The 11,914-nt window shown below is 37.4% G+C and overlaps 1 protein-coding gene across 3 annotated transcripts in view; it reads right to left on the minus strand.

Annotated features, from left to right (window-relative positions):
- PLCL1 (phospholipase C like 1 (inactive)) overlaps positions 1 to 11,914 on the minus strand; it is a 327,021-nt gene that overhangs the window by 77,580 nt on the left and 237,527 nt on the right. The window lies entirely within an intron of this gene.

Consider the following 11,914-nt stretch of genomic DNA (forward strand, 5'->3'; position numbering starts at 1 on the left):
GGCCCCCAGGCTGGACTGGGCGAGTATCTCTTCGAGAGGCTCACTCTCAAGCACGACTAGGTGGAGACCAGCAGCCTTTGAGGGGGCCCCTCTGACAGCCCCCTGGTGCCAGAGTTTGTGCCTCAGCCTCTCCCTGCAGCCACGAGACAGCTTTTTAACCACCCTGGAGCCCTCTCCCAAGCCTTGGACCAAGTGGAAATAATAAAGCTTTTTGCAGCAAAAAAAAAAAAAAAAAGAAATTAAGTGTAAAATATTGTAAAGGAGGTGAAAGATCATTACTATTTACAGAGAATATAATTATATACCTAGAAAATCCAAAATGATCAACTGAAAAATTATCAGAACTAATAAAAGTGATGGTGGCAAAATAAAATATAAACAATAAAAAATTAGGGGCACCTGGGTGGCACAGTTGGTTAAGTGGCCAACTCCTGGTTTCAGCTCAGGTCAAGATCTTGGGGTCAGGCCTCGCACTCAGCACAGAAGTCTGCTTGAGATTCTCTCTCCCTCTCCCTCTGCCCTTTCCACTCGTTCTCTCTCTCTCTCTCTAAAATAAATGAATAAGGGGTGCCTGGGTGGCTCAGTCATTAAGCATCTGCCTTCAGCTCAGGTCATGATCCCAGGGTCCTGGGATCCAGGCCCGCATCGGGCTCCCTGCTGGGCAGGAAGTCTGCTTCTCCCTCTCCCACTCTCCCTGCTTGTGTTCCCTCTCTCGCTGTGTCTCTCTCTGTCAATAAGCACTTTTCATACTCTGAAGTTTGCATGCTTGCCTGACTTAGTATTTCTGAACTGATCCCCCTGCCCTCTTTCTTTTTCTTTTTAAAGATCTAACTTGTGTTGATTTTCACTGAAATCATATGGTTCTGTCATTACTCTTGTAAATCTGAAACGTAACCTTTGGGGTAACTGGGATGATAAGCTTGTAAAATGTTTGTTGCCTTTTGCATTTATCTTCAGTGTATCTCCTTAATCCTCTTTCAGTCTGATTCATTTATCTTGTTATGATGAGAATAAGGTGTAACCTTGTGGCTGAAGACTTGCAAAGAATGGAGGTGTTCTCAAAACAGTAACATGTCATCTGCAGTCACAGATTGAACATTAGGTCTGAGAATAAAGATCTTTGATACTTAAAAAAAATAATAAAAATCTTTAAAAAAATAAAATAAATGAATAAATCTCAAAAAAAAAAAACATTAATAGCTGTCTCATACATCAGCCTGCTTCTAAATGTAATGGCATAGGTGGGTGGAGGTGAGGGGACTCCTACTCGAATTAACAACAGGTATTATAATCCAGCCAAGAACAAACTTAACAAGATATCTGCAAAAATTGTATAGAATTTTATTTCATTTAAGTCAAGAAAGAAGGATCAAATAAATGAAAACAGAAAAAATACTTACTGTAAAGATAGTATTGACAAAATTCCACTAATTAGTAGACAAATACAAAAAAAAAATTGTTATAAAAAGCCCAGTGGGATTGTTTCAAGAGGTAGAGGTGGAAGTGGCATTTCAAATAACAAAGGAAACAATATTATTCAATTATTAATGATGAAAGAATTCACTATCCGTTTGAACAAAAAAAACTAGATATTTCCTTTATGCCAGACCAAAAAATAATTTTAGATTAAAGATTAAATAAAACATGTAAGTACTAGAAAAAACTAAGTATATTTGTATAATTTGGATGGCGAAAAATCTCTTCTTAATAAACATATCAAGGCCAGAAACCATACTGGAAAACACTGATAAAATTAACCACATAAAAACTTAAAACCATGTCCAAATTAAAAAAACAAAAACAAAAAACCCACAAAATGGAAAATATTTGCTATATGTTTCTTAATTTACAAAAATTGTTCACAAACCAATTTTGGAAAAGATAGATTTACAAAATTATATGACTGCTTCAAAATTATATCAGAGGATGTTCAAACACACCTTATAAATAAACAAAATGTTATTAAACAAATAAACAATAAAATTATTATTTTTGCCTGTCAGATTATCAAAGGTTAAAAAATATGAGATAATGGGAAAACAGGAATTTTCAATGTTATGCTGAATATAAATTGGTACAATTTTTCTGGAGGGCAATGTAGCAATATGTTTTAAAATGTTAAGGATGCTTCTATTTTGATCTAGCAATATCATTTTGAAAATTTATCTTAAGAAAACATTTGAGGGGCACCTGGGTGGCTCAGTCGTTAAGCGTCTGCCTTCGGCTCAGGGCATGATCCCAGGGTTCTGGGATCGAGCCCCGCATCAGGTTCCCTGCTCGGCAGGAAGCCTGCTTCTCCCTCTCCCACTCCCCCTGCTTGTGTTCCCTCTCTCGCTGTGTCTCTCTCTGTCAAATAAATAAATAAAATCTTTCCAAAAAAAAAAAAGAAAAGAAAAGAAAGTATTTGGACAAATGAACCAAGATATAAGTACAAGGCAATTCAATGCCACTCTGTTGATGATATCAGAAAATAAACTAATGAACTCCTATCCCCAGTAAGGACTGGCAAAATAAATTATGGTACATTAATGCCACAGGATTCTATGCAGCACTAATAATGGATGACATAGATCTATAAATCTTAAAAAGGATAATCTGTGTGTGTGTCTGTACTTAAAAAGTAGGTATTATAAAAAGTACATATAGTATGAAATCTCATTATTTATATATGGCAAATCTGGAAGAATATATTCCATCGGTAAGAGTAGTTACCTCTAGGGGGAAATGAGCAAAGTTATGGAATTAGTTTTCTCTGTATTGCTCAAATTATTTTAAATTAACATATATTAGCATATATTATGAAGAAACATGTTAAAGGTATTTCCATAGAATTAGTCTTATAATTACCTCATTAATTATCAGAAAGTTATATTTGTAGAGATAATTAATGATATCTATCTTAAGACTTACTTGAGGTATAACTAAAATGGTTACAATGTCAAAGTGCATTGTGCTTACTTTTATTAAAATATTACACCAATGTTATTTTAGTTAAATATAATATTTTAAATGTTCATTGTTCTTGGGACTGGTCAATGCATCCCTATTACAGTATAACAAAATAATCTTTAAGTATCATGATAAATCTTTATTTGGAAATTATTTTAGAACTACTGACTCTAATTAGCCTTGGTGGAAAAAATGTCCAAAACACAATAAAATTTTATAATGTGAATATAATATGAAATTAATCTCATAACTACTTAAATAATTTAAATGAAAATGTACAGTATGTCTCCTCTTAAACTTTTGCTACCTCTAAGCTTTGATAATAGATATAAGTAGATGAATGTTCCCAGAGGAAGAAAAGAGATTAAACTGAGATTTCCTGACTAGTTGTTTAAATCAATTTGATTTCAATTAAATGCACTCCATCGATAATGAGATTCAAACCTGCTGTATTAAATTAGGACTTAAATATATTTCAAAGAAATTGGATTCAGCAAGAATTCCATATAGGTTACAAGAACTTTAATCTTTCAGAGCACACATACTAATTATAAAAATTTCAACCATTTTCATCAAGTACAAAGTGTAGGCTTCAAAATTCTCTATAGCTAGCCTTAGCCTAACTCTCTATTTTCTTTTTTAGATAAGTGACTCCAAATTTACTTTTGCATTCTTTTTTTTTTTAAGATTTTACTTATTTATTTCACAGAGAGAAAGCACAAGTAGGGGGAGCAGCAGGTAGAGAGAGAGGGAGAAGCAGGCTCCCTGAATCCCAGAACTCTGGGATCATGACCTGAGCTGAAGGCAATGCTTAACCGACTGAGCCACCCAGGCGCCCCTACCTTTGCATTCTGTCCTCTTTAACACATTCTCGTATCTTCAGAAAACAGTGCACAAAATCTTTCATTGTCACCTAACCCACACTCCTTTATTTCTTTAATTATAGCTATAATGTCTCTTCTTAATAGAGATTTCTTATCCCAATGCATAGAGTAACGTCTGTCCATCCTTGCCACTGAAAGCACTCTTCTACCAACTATACTTAACTCTCTAGATTTAACTTGTGAACCTTAGGAAATTCAACTAATGAACTCAATATTCTACCTTGAATGCTACTTAAAATAGTAAGTATTTTTCTGAGTCATTTTTGCATTTTCAGGAAAAATAATGGTTGTCAATATATTAAAATACACAAAATCTGCTCAGTTACCACTAGAAATTGCCTCATGAGAATATAATTTGCAGCATGAGAATATAATCATAAGAAAATCAGAAATGGGAACTAGAATAAAAATGCTGTCATAACCCACGTAAATCTGAGCCAAATTCACTTGAAATACTAACAGTGAATTCTAGTACATATTCTTAAGTATTGGCGCATTGTTTTTAAAAAACTGCCAGGTGGCTTGTTTTCTTGGCACTGAGAGTTTACAAAACCCTGTAAAATTTGAAATAGTTAGACTTGCTCATCTTAACAGTTTTAAAAACAAGATGAACATCACAGCATTTGGGGCACCTGGGTGGCTCAATCGTCTGCCTTGGGCTCAGATCATGATCCCAGGGTCCTGGGATCAAGCCCGCCTCGGGGTCTCTGCTCAGAGGGAAGCCTGCTTCTCCCTCTCCCACTCCCCCTGCTTGTGTTCCCTCTCTCACTGTGTCTCTCTCTGTCAAATAAATAAATAAAATCTTTTTAAAAAATTTATTATTTAATAAGCCTTTATATATAAAAAAAAATCACAGCATTTGCAGGACTCTGTATTAACACATACTGATCTCTCGGCTATCAATTTGTCTGAACACAAAGATATTTAAGAGACAGTTTGAATTGTGTGGGGGGTTTGTTGTTGTTATTGTATGTAAGGTCATTCATTAGTTTTACTAAAGGACTTCGAATTCCCATTTGTTGATGAAACTGGTACAACTCCTGAGAGGATAAATTTCTTTTTTTTTTTAAAGATTTTTTTTATTTTATTTATTTATTTGAAGAGAGAGACACAGCGAGAGAGGGAACACAAGCAGGGGGAGTGGCAGAGGGAGAAGCAGGCTTCCCGCCAAGCAGGGAGCCCGATGCGGGGCTCGATCCCAGGACCCTGGGGTCAGGACCTGAGCCGAAGGCAGACGCTTAACGACTGAGCCACCCAGGCGCCCCAAGAGGATAAATTTCTAATATGTTTACTAATGTTCTCTGAAAAGGATATTTTATCCCAGGGAGTGTGAATCCCATGGTGAAGAAATAAAAGTATTCACATTACAGATTCTTCTTTAGTATTTAATCATGAAAGGATCATAGGCAGCAAAAATTCCAAGCCGTGCTGGGTCAATTAAATTAAACTTGTTTCAAAATTATGCTTCATCTCGTAGATCTCATTTAAATTATCAGTGAAATAGGACATTGAAGTCGTTTATTACTATAAAACTGGTAGAATGACAGGGAAATAAAGTACTTAATAAAATCATTTATAATCTATAATCATTTTCCTAAAACAGCATTTTTACTAAACACTTTACAATGAAAAAGCATGGTAATTTACAAATAGCTTAGAGACTAATCTCAAATTAATCTCTTAGAAAAAGAGACTTGACACCCCAACATATTTAAATTTAACTAGCATTGCTATCAGGAAAGCTTGCAAAAAATTACAAAGGAAATCCATAATGAATTCACTACACTCACTTACTTTCATATTATCATCCCTAGATGGTTTCTTCATAGCAACTTTTATAAAGTGAGAGAAAGGAACAGCTAGTCCCATCTATGACAGTGACTAATTCATTATTGTTTTAACAACCTCCAAGTAAAGCTGTTTTATGTTCATAATTGAAAGTCAAAATAAGGAGAGTAAGAGCATGTCACATTTCTAAGAAGTTTTATACCTTTCAAAGGGTGTCCACATTCATTTTTTTCATGAGATCGCCACAAGATTTTAAAGATGAGAAAATCCAGGACACAAGGAGACTGAATACCTTGCCAAAAACATATAAATCAGTGGCAGAGCTGGATGCCAAACCCAGATATTCCTTTTCCTGGTTGAATTTATTTCTATAAGCTCACACTACCTCTGCATTTTACTACTATATTTTTCTAGTTCCCAGAGTATCTTCTCACCCCTTCACCATGGTAAGGAATGCAAGTTTTACAACTCTAGCTATTTTTTTCTCACTGAATGTTGAATAAAGGGGAATGTCACTTATTCAAGTTATTTCTCCCCAGCAGTGCTATGTTACTTGGCAAAAATGCCCCTAAAAAAGAGGATATGGTGCAGAAAATTCTTCATAATTTTGGGATATTTTAAATTCTTTCAACATACACTTATAGAGCCATAATTTTGCGCCAGGCACTCATCTAGGTGAGCAGGCAGGTACTCAGCTAGGTAGTATACTGCAGTATCACTTGTAGTAGAAACACATATCAAAGGACAATCACACAGACATGTAATTAAAGATAGTAAGAAATGCACCAAAAGAAAATATTTTAGGTAGGGGGGCTACTTTAGATTGGACTGGGGTCCCATAGGTTTCCTGAGGAACTAACATTTAAACTAGGCAAATTGCCAGGCAAGTAGTGTGGGAAGAACATTCTGTGCAGAAGAAAAACAAGGGAAGGTCTTAAAGTAACTGTACTAATGGCAGGCCTGTGTAGCAAACCCATAGTGACAGAAGGGCAAAAATAAAATGAAGCTGGAGGGTCAGGGAGAAGGCAGATCAGGTGGGGCTGTGAAAGCCATTTCCAAAAAATCTGGAATTTATTCTACAGAGATGTTAAGTCAGAGAGGTGAAAGTTCTTACTTAAAAAAAAATCTAGCTGCTGGAGAATGGATTTGGGGTACGGCACTATTAAGGGGGTGTCTCTTAGATGGTGAACACAGAAGACCTCAGGTGGGAACAAGATAAATGGTTTTATTTGAAGACTTACTGGAAGTAGGCTGGAAGCACCGGGGAGAGGGAGATGGGGCTACTACGAAAGACTCCCCAGATCTCTGGTTTGAGCAACTGAGAGACTGGAGGAGCCATTTGTAGAAGCAGAAAAGACTAGAAGGAGGAGATTTGTGAGTGGCTCTGGAGGTGTTGAGAATGCAGTTGCAAAATGGGACTAGATCTCGGAATAAACATCTGGGTTCAAGATATAAATCTGGGCACTGGGAACGGTCGGGTTATCTGTGGTATCTGAAGCCATAGGACTAGATGAGATAACTTCTGAAGGCAGAATAAAAAGAGAAACGTATCTAACACTGACCTTTGTGACAGTACATTTTGAGATCGGTTAGAAGAAAAACTTACAGAGAAGATAGATAATGAAAGCCAAAGCAGTAGGAGGAGACCAAAAGAGTAAGTTGTCATGACAGCCAAGAGAACAGAACACTGCAAGAAGGAAGGGGTGGTCAGCTGTAGTGAACACTAGTAAGAAGTCTTGCACGATGAAGAAAGGTCTCCAGTGGATGTGATAATATGAATGCTACTGGTGATCTTAAAGCAATATCAGTGGAGTGGTGGATATAGAGAGTAGAGAGCAGTAGATTGAAGAATGAATGTGTAGAGAATATAAGAATTTGATTGAGGAGGGGAATGAAGAAAGAGAACAAAGCCTGGGGAGAGAGATAGATGAATCAAAGGGGGTTTTGTTTTTTTCGCTATTGTACTAAGGGGAAAGAAAGAGAGAACAATTGAAGATAAGGACAATGTGAGGGTGGGGAAAGGATATCTGAGGAGAGGTAGAAAAGGAGATCTAAGGCTAATGTGGACAGAACAGCTTTGATAATAGAAATCCTTCCTCCACTGTAACAAGAGGGAAAAAGAGGATGAGTGCAGAAATAAGTAGATAGGAGGAATGCGTGGTGGTAAAATAGGGGAAATCCCATCTGGGAGCTTCTACTTTATCGCTAAAGTATAAGGCAAAGTCATTTGTTGAGGATGGAAAAGGAGGTAGAGAAAATCAGAGATTTGACAAGAGTGGAGAAGAAAGGGCGCCTGGGTGGCTCAGTTGGTTAAGCGACTGCCTTCGGCTCAGGTCATGATCCTGGAGTCCCGGGACCGAGTCCTGCATCGGGCTCCCTGCACAGCAGGGAGCCTGCTTCTCCCTCTGACCCTCTCCCCTCTCATGTACTCTCTCTCATTCTCACTCTCTCAAATAAATAAATAAATCTTTAAAAAAAAAAAAGAGTGGAGAAGAAATATCTTCAGTTGTTTTGCTGGTTCATCCTCCATTCACACTTCTATCAACAGTGATTTCCTTAGGGAATTGCATTCTCCATTCTTAGTCTATGGTCTTAGGATAGCACTGACACCAGTGTCCCCTCCCCTTTCCATCCCCATCACTCCCACCATTGACTTAGATCCTGGTGTGAGAATACCCAGGTCTGGCCAACTGAAGAATTCATCACTCTTGCATTAGTCATTGCTTCAACCCAGTGAAGCCCAATCCCAGAACTTTCAATGGAACCACTGGGAAAGAAGAAGCCCCTGCGGAAAAAACACACTTTTTCCTCTGGGGCTCCTGACCTGGTAGGATGTAAGTCTGGAACTACTGGAATCCACCTTCATCACATCTGGGAAGCAAACCTAAGGAATACAGAAAAAGAGGTTCTGGTAACTTTTTGTTGCCCGGGATTCAGCTAGATACTCCCAGACATCAGTTTCTGAGCCAATACCTCCAATACCAAAAATGTGAGTATATGAGTTGGATTGTCGACACTTGCAAGCAAAGGCATTCTGACTGAGACAGAGTAATAATCCCTGTGGTGAATGGGAGAATAACTCACTAGAGAAATGATTATAAGACATTGCTGAGGATCCATTTGGCTGCTGGTTATCATGAATTCATGCTGATATCACTAACCTTAGGATTTCCACTAAATAAATCAAATTCTTTAAAATTTTCAGTAATACTACCTAACCTTTTGATATTTAGTATAGTTAGCAATTTGATTTGATATAATTACTACTATTATATAATAAAAACAAATAAGCTATTAAAAAAAGTAAGATAAGGGAATGAGAAGACAAGCTATAGTCTGGGAGAAAATATTTGCAAAAGACACATCTGATAAAGGACTGTTATCCAAAATATACAAAGAACTCTTAAAAGACAATAAAAAAACAACCTATGAAAAAAATGGGTCAAAGGCCTTAACAGACATCTCACCAAATAAATACAGAGAACACGCTCCAAATCAGATGTCATCAGGGAAATGCAAATTAAAACAGCAATGAGATACCATACACACCTATTAGAAAGGCCAAAACCCAGAACAGCGACAACACCAAATGCTGACAAGGATGTGGAATGACAGGAACTCTCACTCACTGCTGGTGCAAGGGAATACAAAATGGTATGGCCACTTTGGAAAACATTTTGACAGCTTCTTACAAAGCTCAACACCTTACCATATGAACTAGTGCTCACCACCCCTCGCCACCTTGGTATTCACCCAAAGGAGTTGAAATCTTATTTCCACACAAAAATCTGCACATGGATGTTTATAGCAGCTTTACTCATAACTGTCAAAACTTGGAGGCAATGAAGATGTCCTTTAGTAGATGAATGGATGAATAAAACTGTGACACATTCAGAAAATGGAATATTATTCAGCACTAAAAAGAAATGAACTATCAAACCATGAAAAACATGGAGGAATCTTAAATGCATATTATTAAGTGAAATCAGAAGTCAAGCTGAAGGGGCTACATCCTGTATGATCCCGACTATATGACGTTTTAGAAAAGGCAAAACTATGGAGACAGTAAAAAGATCAGTGGTTGCCAGTGGTTGGGGGTGGGGGAAAGAATGAATATACAGAGCACAGATTTTCAGGGAAGTAAAAATACTCTGTATAATATTATAATGATGGATATATGTCATTATACACTTGCTTAAACCCATAGAATGTACAATACTGAGTGAACCCTAACGTAAACTCTGGACTTTGAATGATGATGTGTCAATGTAGGTTCATAGATTGTAACAAATATACCAGTCTGTTGGGAGGCTATGCATATGTGGGAGAAATCTCTGTACCTTACTTTTAGTTTTGCTATGTAACAATCTTCCCCTTGTTTAAATTAAAGACATATTCAGCTTAAATGCAAAAATGATACAAGATCACTCAGTATCTTATCAACATCTAAACTGGCAAAAAGACAAATTAAGAAGATGGCTTTCTTTTAAGCATATCCAAGATGAGACAGAGACTGATACCTGCCTACAGTTTAGCCAAAGGAAAACAGGCCCTATAAATTCTATTAAATTATTTAACAGACACAAATAGAGGCAGTAATTCATTATCAGTGAAACAATTTTCTTTCTTCTCTCTCAGTGCCAATAAAGCAAACATTTGCAGGTGCTCAATCAGCATCCTTGCATAAAGCCAAACAATACAACCTTTTCTGAATGACAAAGGGCAGCAGCTCTTTCTGTCCAAGGGTCCTGTCTCTGCCCAACCTCAAACCCCGCTTTAATAAAACCACCATTTTGCACTTGCACCAAAGATGTCTCAAGAATTCTTTCTTGGTGGTTGGCTCCGGACCTCACCCCACCAAATCTCACCTATATTCTAAAACTACATCGATGTACATGCATATGTGCATTATTAAAGAAGAAATCTTTGCTGCCTCTCAGACTTCCATTTGCATTTCAAAAATCTTAATGCCTTTCATTTTCCTCATGAATCTTATTTTCTGAAGCTTTAATTATCTGTACAGATTCCTTCTGAACAGGCATTTTACTTACCTGGACAAATCATTAGTGGTCAGACCAGTGCTAAGGATAGTGAAGAGGCCTCAAGGTTCCTAGGTTTGGTACTTCTTGTTACGAATCTTTTCTGATACTGGTTTTGTATCTCACTTACATGTTGAGCTAGTCTGACTATCACTGCAACCCTAAATTACTTTCTATCATATTTTTTTCATATCTACATTAAACTTTAGTGTTTTTAGTATTGTATTTTCTTGTTACCAGTATGCTGCTTTTGCCCTCTGATTTTTGGGCTTCCATGGGGTTCTGCTAGTTTTAAGCATTCACGTCCACAAGTAAATCTATCTATTTAAAGTATGTTACTGATCATGCTAAAAATCCTCCAGGTGGATAGACTTTAGAGCAGTGTCTTCTATGTATGTGTCACAGAAAAACTGGTATTTGTCCCTGGGCCAGAAAGAAATCTGCCCAGCCCATTCCTCAGTCTGCCTCCATAATCTTCCCTATATCAGTCTCTTGCAATGATTTGATCCAACAACTCATGCCTGAGGGCAAATGGGTGCTCTCTTGTCTACAAAACATAAAGGTTTTCATGCAGTTTTTTCTTTAAAGTAGCTACAGGGGCGCCTGGGTGGCTCAGTCATTAAAGGTCTGCCTTCGGCTCAGGTCATGATCCCAGGGTCCTGGGATTGAGCCCCACATCGGGCTCCCTGCTCCGCGGGAAGCCTGCTTCTCCCTCTCCCACTACCCCCCTGCTTGTGTTCCCTCTCTCTCTGTCTCTCTCTCTGGCAAATAAATAAATAAAATCTTTAAAACAAATAAATAAATAAATTAGCTACAATCTTATATGATGTAGGAAAGATGTTAGGGTTCAAAGTCGACAGCCAAGAAAGAATTCTTGAGATGTCTTTGGTACAAAAAGGTGATTTTATTATGTTAATCACCATACATTACATCATTAGTTTTTGATGTAGTGTTCCATGATTCATTGTTTGTGTATAACACCCAGTGGTCCATTCAGTACGTGCCCTCTTTAATACCCATCACCAGGCTAACCCATCCCCCACCCCCTCCCCTCCAGAACCCTCAGTTTGTTTCTCAGAGTCCATAGTCTCTCATGGTTTGATTCCTCTCCGATTCCCTCCCACTTCATTTTTCCCTTCCTACTATCTTTTTTTTTTTTTAACATATAATGTATTATTTGTTTCAGAGGTACAGGTCTGTGATTCATCAGTCTTACACAATTCACAGTGCTCACCATGGCACATACCCTCCCCA

Source organism: Leptonychotes weddellii, chromosome 3, assembly GCF_054177405.1.
Source record: "Leptonychotes weddellii isolate Sample4059 chromosome 3, ASM5417740v2, whole genome shotgun sequence".
In the NCBI taxonomy this organism is placed as follows: Eukaryota; Metazoa; Chordata; class Mammalia; order Carnivora; family Phocidae; genus Leptonychotes; species Leptonychotes weddellii.